This window comes from Carya illinoinensis, chromosome 14 (assembly GCF_018687715.1).
Source record: "Carya illinoinensis cultivar Pawnee chromosome 14, C.illinoinensisPawnee_v1, whole genome shotgun sequence".
NCBI classification, from domain to species: Eukaryota; Viridiplantae; Streptophyta; class Magnoliopsida; order Fagales; family Juglandaceae; genus Carya; species Carya illinoinensis.
Genome location: NC_056765.1, coordinates 16,506,959 through 16,515,597, shown reverse-complemented (window position 1 = coordinate 16,515,597; position 8,639 = coordinate 16,506,959). Strand labels below are relative to the sequence as shown.

Here is an 8,639-nt window from a genome sequence, read left to right as displayed (position 1 = left end):
CGACATGTCATTGATATTATTCATCGTTCACATGTGGAAAAAGAGTTAAATCTCCCGTTTGGAAGTCTAATTACTAAGTTGGCCATGCTTGCGAAAGTTCCACTTCGAGCAAATGAACCTACCATGAAGCTACCAGGGCCTATTTCAGCCTTAATTGTGGTTAAATCAGAGGTTATCATTACTAAGCAGCGCCCCCTAACTACTGAGTCAGCATCTTCTCCACCTGAACCTTCCATCCCCGTCTCTCAAGTTCTTGAGCAAATCTCTTTGTTATCTCAGAAGATTGATGGCTTCACATCTAAGTGGAAGGCAAGTCAGTCCAAGTTGGAGCAACAATTGGCTGTAGTACGCTCTGATTGTGTGTAGGCAAATGATCGCCTGGTTCAACTTTCTTTGGATGTGCAACATATTATGGCAAGTGTAGCTGATTCTGATGATGAAATATAGATCTCTATGGCTGATTGTTGACAAAAAGGGAGAGAAAAGTTTGAGGGGGAGCAGCAGCATCAAAGGGGGAGCACAATGACACAACTGGGAAAAAAAAAAAAAAACTGAAAACTTTATCTTGTTACTTTATCTTTTCTATGGTCTGTTTTCCAGTTTAGATTTTTTTTTTTTTTTTGTGGTTGTAATGCAGATACAATTTGGCATGTGTTTTGATTCGGATAACTGTCAATTCTGTTTTCATTAAATCACAACTCTTTATAATCTTCTATATTTTTTGTGATTTGATAATTGACATATTTTCAAGGAATTTACATTTATCAAACTGGTTTCGTCATCAATCCACCAAAAGGGGAGATTGTAAAGGTAAAAATTGGCTAGGATTAGATGAGTAAATGATAAGACTTATCTTATCATATTATTTATTATTGTTAGATGAATGTAAAAATAATTATTGATTTGTATCTAAACAATGCTGAGTTTATCTAGAAGTTTTAGGAGTTGTTTAGATAAGTCCTTGAAGTCAAAATCGAGTTCTGATAGTTTTGTACTTATCCAGAAGAAAACTGAACAGAGTTTAGTCGATAACAGAAGAAGTTATCACGAAATATTAGCAGTCTGTCGGGACGCGTTTTCGCATGTGTTGCTAACTGTCAGCAGAGTCCTACTGTGACTAGAACTCTTTCTAGACTTTCTATTTAAAGGGATTCGGTTTTGTATCTTCTCAAGGACTTTGAGCCACGGATTTTAGAGAGGATATTCTAAGCGTTTATGAGAGAAAATTCACTTGAGAATTTTCATGGAATTTTTCATATCTTCTTGAGTGTGATCGTGCTTTGAAGATAAAGCAACATTGATTGGATTTCATCTGGAGTTCCAGAAGGGAAGTCAACTTTTGAAGATCGCCAGAGGTTCTGACTGCTACTGCGGTAGAAGACAAACGGGTCGTTTGTCTAGGCAAGTAAGAGAGTCGAATTGTAAAGGTTTTGTAATTAATTATTGCTTGTAATTGTTCTTCAAATAATAAGATTGACTTTCCTGGGTTTGGCTGCCCCGTAGGGTTTTACCTTTAAAGAGTTCTTTAAAGGGTTTCCCTTCGTAACCAATCGTTGTGTCTTGCAAGTTTGATTATTTATTTTAAAGTATTTGATTCGTTTCATAATCTTGATAATTGAGATCTAATTTATTTATTCAAGGAAATTGTTAGACAATTTCGTGGTTTTACAGGGGTACGTTGGGAATTTCAAAAACTATAAAAAAAATTAAAATAAAATAAAATAAAATAAATAAAAACTCAATTGTATTGTAGTGTCATGTAGAAATCAATCAAGTGTTTGATCATCCTCCAATTTGGTACACTTTATTTATTTATTTTAATTCTGATCTATTCGACCATATAATTAATTATGATGAGAGTCCCAGTACTCAATAATAATAATATTAATAAGATAGATGGCCGGTAACATGATATCAACGGACGTAAGTACGTACGGTACTTATAACATACGAGAAAGCAATTATTAATTAAGCATAAACGACGTTAATAGACATCCGCTGAATATAGATGATTATAAACATAGAAACACACTTGCATGCATGCATGCGTTTTGAAATTAAATACCAAACCAAGCTAGCTAGCTAGCTAGTACGTACGTACACAGTGCATTAACACCAAGCAACAAACATACAGACTAATTAGTTAGTACATACGATCAAAGTGATCTAATGACCATCTCCTCATTATTTATTAATATATTTTATTATATGGAGATGGTCACATATAGTGATCATATCATGATCTCTCTGATCATCATGTACTATATATATATGTTACTTCTTATCCTTCAGAGTTTTGAGGGCTTTGAGCACGTCTTCCAGCATTTTCACTATTGGGGCCAGCGATTTTTGTTTTCCTATCTGATCATTAAGCTCTTTCAGAGTGTCTTGAGTACTGGAAATGTTTGGGAGACCACACGTTGGATTGGGATTGCTTGGCATTCCCCCCCTTCCGCCAAGACTGGAAATCCAAAGATTAAACAATGTATCATATTGTAGATAAAATTTCACATATCGAGTTGATTTTGTATATACAGGTTAACCCTATCGCACCTAAAAATTGGTCAAACTACGTACTGCTTAAAGCTAATGATCATATATAACCAGACCGCATAGGTTAATTAATCTGACAAATTACCACGACCAAACACGAAATATTCATGCTGATCCACAAATTCTCCCCCTTTTTTTTACCACAAATTAATTATAGGGAGACATGCATGACGTACATGATCATGTGCACCATATGGAAGTAGTAATTGTTCATGCAAAGTGACGCAACAAATGTGTCAAAATCACTTAACTGATGATCACTAATGCATGAGAATTCGTGCAATGATAAAAATAATAATAATAAAATTTAAGAAAAAAATAATAATACTCACCCAAGTCGCACACATGTAGTTTAGCCTCAGACAATTTACTTAGAATTGTAAAATGACAGTGCAACGCATGCAATTAATATTATGATCAAATGTATAAGTTATAATATTATAACTTATACATATCATAAACTGTTATGATCAAATGTGATGCATTTTTCATAAGGTACATACAATAGATATATTACAATTAATCACACTAATTGTATCAATCCCATTCATGCATATACAACAAATACAAGTTTTCACTTTTTTCAATTGTTTTTCATTCTTTCTCATAAAAATACAATTGAAAATAAAAATGCAATTGAATAATTAAAGAAAAAACAACACAACGAAAATAGTTGAACGATATTGAGATGTGAAAATCAAGATAGTCAAATTAATAACGTATCTAAATAACAAAGCCAGTAATAGCTATATATAAGATATCTTTTTTTTTTTTTTAATAAGAAATAGACTTCATTTCATTCGATCCATAAAGGAAATTACATTTGTGACTCAAGTTACAAGCCAACTATCATCTATTGTAAGCTTCCCCGTAAACAAAATATTTGCAATGGACGTTGTCTAAACTTCATGAAAACTCTCAAAAAGAGAGTATCATTCTCTGTATAAAATAGAGAAAAAACAACCCGCATCAAAACTCCATCCTCCAAAGGAGTAGAAGTGAACAACACACCTATCCTCCTAAAACGGAGGAGGGAGGAATATATATATAAGATATCTATATATGAAAAACATGAGAGATCATGGCTTCATAAAACATTATAGCTTTAAAAAAATTAAAATATCAAAAGGGTGGGAAAGAGGAGGAAGATTAATAAGGAGAGGAGGGAAATCCGAGAGATCTAGAGATCGTTGAGAAAAAAAAAATGGAGCATTATTTGAGACTTAAGAGCTAAAACCAATTTTTAGAAAAGAATATTTGATTTTTTATTAATAGAAACTGTTTTTCATTTGCTGACTTTTTCATACACATTCAAACGCCAAAAAAATCTTGAAAATTATTCATGAAAATTGTTTTATGATGAAACAGATGCAGCTTTTACATACAAGCTGTTACAACACAAAAGCTTAGGTGACGAAATAGGATTTTTCTTTATAATATATAATTACGACCAAATTATTGAAAGTTAAACTTCACCACACTATAAACAGAACATATTTGCTAAATTAAAAAAGAAAAAAGGAAAAAAAGCATAATATATTTGCTCCGAAAAGAGATCGAAGTAATTACGCATCGGTCTTTTGCTTGCTAGCCATGTTGTCCAAAACTGCAGCGTACGTGTCTAAAACCTTGTAGATTTTGAATGACTACGTAACGTAAAGGATAGTACTATATATATATTTTTTCCAAAAAGAAAAGGAGACACGAGTCATTTTCTTTCTTAATTTCACAACTACTACGAGGTGCATAATGCATATTACAGTTGGTGATCGAGAAAGTTATGATCAAATTATATCATTTCACCTACTCACTTAACTTCATTAGCATAAAAAGTAATAGTATTAACAATGATTTTTCTTTATGCAGGCATTACATAGATGCTTTATGCAAAGAGCATTAATGAGATTAACGTATGTTGGAGTTCTTTCACCTGCTGATCCGAATTTGCATGCAGAATTCGCGTTATGCATAGTAGATTATTGAGGTAGACATCTATTAATATAATTTCCCCTACTCATTTAGGCTCATTCGAATATTACATTATGTATGGTAGTAATCATGACAGCAATAATGATAGTAATAGCATTAATGATTCTTCCTCCTTTTATTTTATTTTATTTTATTTTTATATTTTTGCATGGTACATTGGTGAGGTAGGCATCTAGTTATAAGATCATTTCATATTAGTAAGGTAGGCATTTAAGATTTCATTTGGATATTAAGAATATCTCAGATAATCTATAAATAGTAGTAAAAGAGTAGTAAATGATAGTAAAATATGTTTCCAAACATATTTTAAATATAAAATTCTTTAATCATGTTTGAGTGGTAGTGGACCAGAGGTGCTCCTTTTCTATCCTAAGAGAATGGTTTGAAACTTAAGGACTCATTCGAATATTGAGATAAAATGAATTGAATTAAAATAATTTATAAATGATAATGAAATTGATGAGTTGAGATGAGATGGAATGAGATGATTTTAACTTTATAGATATTTGATAGATGTGAGTCCTCAATTATTGCATAGTATTTGTAATAATTTTATTTTATTTATAAATATATTTATAAATAATAATAGTAATTTATAAATTACCTACTCAAATTTAATTTTTTACAATATTTTTGATAATAATATTATAAGATGACAATATTTTTATTAAATTACATTAATTTCATAATGCCTTCTTTTTTCTAAAAATGTGACAATTTTTATCGTTTTGGGGGAATAAATTCAAATCAACCATCATCAATATTTGTATGACTGTTTGGATTAGCTAGAGACGATTTTTTGAACGGCTCCTAAATCGCTCCAACATGACAAAAGCATTTTTAAAAGCTGACTCATCATCGCTAAATTTAATAAAATAAATATGTTTAAAAAATAAAACCTTATTAAATGAATTAATAATCAATGGACAAATAGTTCGCGAGGACCTGAGGTGGTACTAGTCTCATTTAATTGGAGGAAAGGACGGGATATGATCCTGGAAACCTCATTCAAGATAGAGTTTTACTATATATAAATAAAATTACATATTAATCTATATATTAATATTAATTTTTTTATATTTAAATTTTAAATTAATACTATTTTTAATAAAATTTATCAAATCACAATAAATTGATACACATATTAACATAAAATTATATTTGTAGCTAAATTTTTTTTCATGATAACTATTACATTAGAATGAAAAGGACATGATCCAATAAGAAGATGCCAGAATATCAAGGTATCAACTATATTGGCGGTGCAATTATAGCTGGCGAGGAAGACACGATTCAATAAAGATTCTTCAGGTATCAACTATATTGGCGGTGCAATTATAGCCGGCGAGGTAGACACGATTCAATAAAGATTCTTTCAGTTCCAGATGCATGCATGCATATGTGCCCATGTGACTTGGCTCCGAAAGATTACCTACAATTAAAACAAGGCAGTTAATGAGATGCTGTATATATAATTATATATATATATATATACACTAGGTGAAAGCAACGTGCAATGCACGTTTACTTAGTTTATATTTAATTTTTTTGGTTAAGAATAAATTTTTTATTAATAAAGACATAATGTTTTTGATTAATTAAATAACTATCAATGTAATGTTTATGTAATTGATAAATAATTACACGTTGTGATATATTATAAAATAAGATCATTAATAGAATTTATAACATTGTCAAATAATTAATAAGACCATTAATAGAATTTATAACATTGTCCTATAAATAAACATCGCCTATAGTTTTATGAAAGCTGTTTGAGATAATTTTGATTTTAGGATGACGATCCAACATTTTCCTTATCTTGCACTGCTTCAATAGAGAGGACATCGAACTGCCTATATTTTTTCTCCTTCAGTTTCTCTGGATCTGCATAGATTTGAATCTTCCAAATTTTTTTTGATAATTTCTCCGCAATGCATTTAACATAAGGTCGATTTTCCTACAAAAAAAATTTTGAATATGTTTACATAATTAATATAAAAAAAAAAAAACCCAATTTTTTTGTAATTAATTGATTATAACAAAACTCAACTTTTGAAGAAAAATTAAAGAGATACCTCTCCAGGATGTTCCATCAATTCAATTGCTGAACAACCAAGTGCTTGTTCTGCTACTTCACCAAATATAGTAGCAACTAGCTTTCTAGTATTATCGTCCAGTTCAACATTTGTCCTAACACTTTAAATGCGTTAAATATATTAATTTCAAATTGAATAGTGTTAAATTATGAATTAAATCAGACATCAATTTTAAATTAAAATTGTAAGATACATACCGTGGTTTGCAGACCTCTTGGTTTTTGCAATACATACAAATGAAGCTCTCATTGTATTTATATCCAATTCCTTTATTACAGCCAATGCATGACATGTAATAAAATACTTGGGTAAAGTCAATAACATTTATCTTCGCCTTTATCCAGAATTTTACTTTCTACATTAAATTATAATCAATTTTTAGAATGAATGTTTGTGTAAATATTTTAATTTATTACTAATAAAATAGTATTTACTAATAAAATTATATTTACTGCCATGGGTTGTAAACCCTTAATCAACTCTACAATATCACAATTCTTCACAATTTCCGAATAACAACAGATGACAGTGGTGCAGATGGGTATGTCAAGGATCTTGCAATAATACTTTTAATTATCAAATCGTTATTCTCCGCCCTTAAAATTCATAAAAGAATAATAATGTAAGGAAATGAAATATACATGTAAATTACATAAATCACATAAATAATTCTAATAAAAATGCATTAATATGTAATTGTTAATTTTTAAGAATTATCATTGCTTCATTGCAGCTGCCTTAGGAAGAAGATGATTGATTATAAAGGTACTTGATGAACGTGATGGTAGAGACAATCTTTTGTTGAAATTGAGATCAATATTAGTGCTAGTATATATGATATGGAAAAATATCTAAACTGTTTTATTATTATAAATACCGTTATATGATCCAACAGATATTTTTGTTGCAAGTATTATTGGCTTATCTTCAATAGTATCTGATATTTTCAAAATTTTACACCACACATATTCACCTAATTAATAAAAAGCTAGCCATGACACATACGTACCATAATTTGTTCAAAAGTTGTAGTGAGTTGGCAAAAAGCTAGCCATTGGTTTGCATGTTATTATTATTATTATTTTTTCATTGGTAGGCAAATTTTTCTTACTAAAATTGTTCAGTTGATATTTATTTTGATGTAGCTAAGTTTTTTATCAGTCCTAGACCTTGAGTATACTAAACCAAACCAACCTATTTGCAAGACTTAAAAAAAGAGACTATCTAAAATATTTTTGACAGTTTTTTCTCCAATTTAATGCATTTGTGTTTGCATTGTTTGAATCTATGCCTAATTATAATATACCAATTAGAATGTAAAAGCAAAAAAATAGGTGGATTTGGTAAATAATATTATTGATAATAGTACTGTATTTGTTTTATATTGATTTCAATTCTAATTACCCATGAGTCGCATTATGCCTCAATTCTGAAAAACAACATCAATTTTGTTGTTTTGTATTCTGTTTTTTGTTATAGTCTTTTCTAGTAAGTTTTATGAATTCATGAAACTTAGAGATTGATGTAATGCATAGATAGATTATATATAATATAAATACAGAAAAGGCAGTAAAATTGACCTTTTTAATATACCTTCAAACTTTTGCACCACTGGACTGCTTCACTACACCTATTTTGGTGAAGACATTAATATGTTATTTAATGAAATTAAAAATTCAAAGCACTTCAACTGAGCAAAAATATGAAAAAAGAAAAAATTACAGATAAATAATGTACAGTAATAAATGCTAATTATACCAAATCGAAATAGGTGTGCATATAGTTTTACACCTATTTAGTAGTTTAGAGAAATGACATGCATGCATGTGTGGTGGCTATCCTGATGTGATGTAGAGAATATTAGAAAGATAAAAATAAAAGGCAAAGTAGTGAAGAATATGTGCTAATGCCCTCCTCTTTTTACATCCCTTTTCCTAATTAAGATTGGAATCAACAGGGCAGGGCCATATATATATAATTATATGTTGCTGGAATATT

At 29.8% G+C, this 8,639-nt stretch overlaps 1 long non-coding RNA gene across 1 annotated transcript; it reads right to left on the bottom strand.

The window, feature by feature from the left end:
* Positions 1-2,015: 2,015 nt before the first annotated feature.
* LOC122294757 lies at positions 2,016-4,214 on the bottom strand. Its single transcript, XR_006237711.1, has 2 exons — positions 4,123-4,214; positions 2,016-2,461 (listed from the first exon to the last, which is right to left on the bottom strand). It is a non-coding gene; the product is annotated as an uncharacterized LOC122294757 (long non-coding RNA).
* Positions 4,215-8,639: the final 4,425 nt, after the last annotated feature.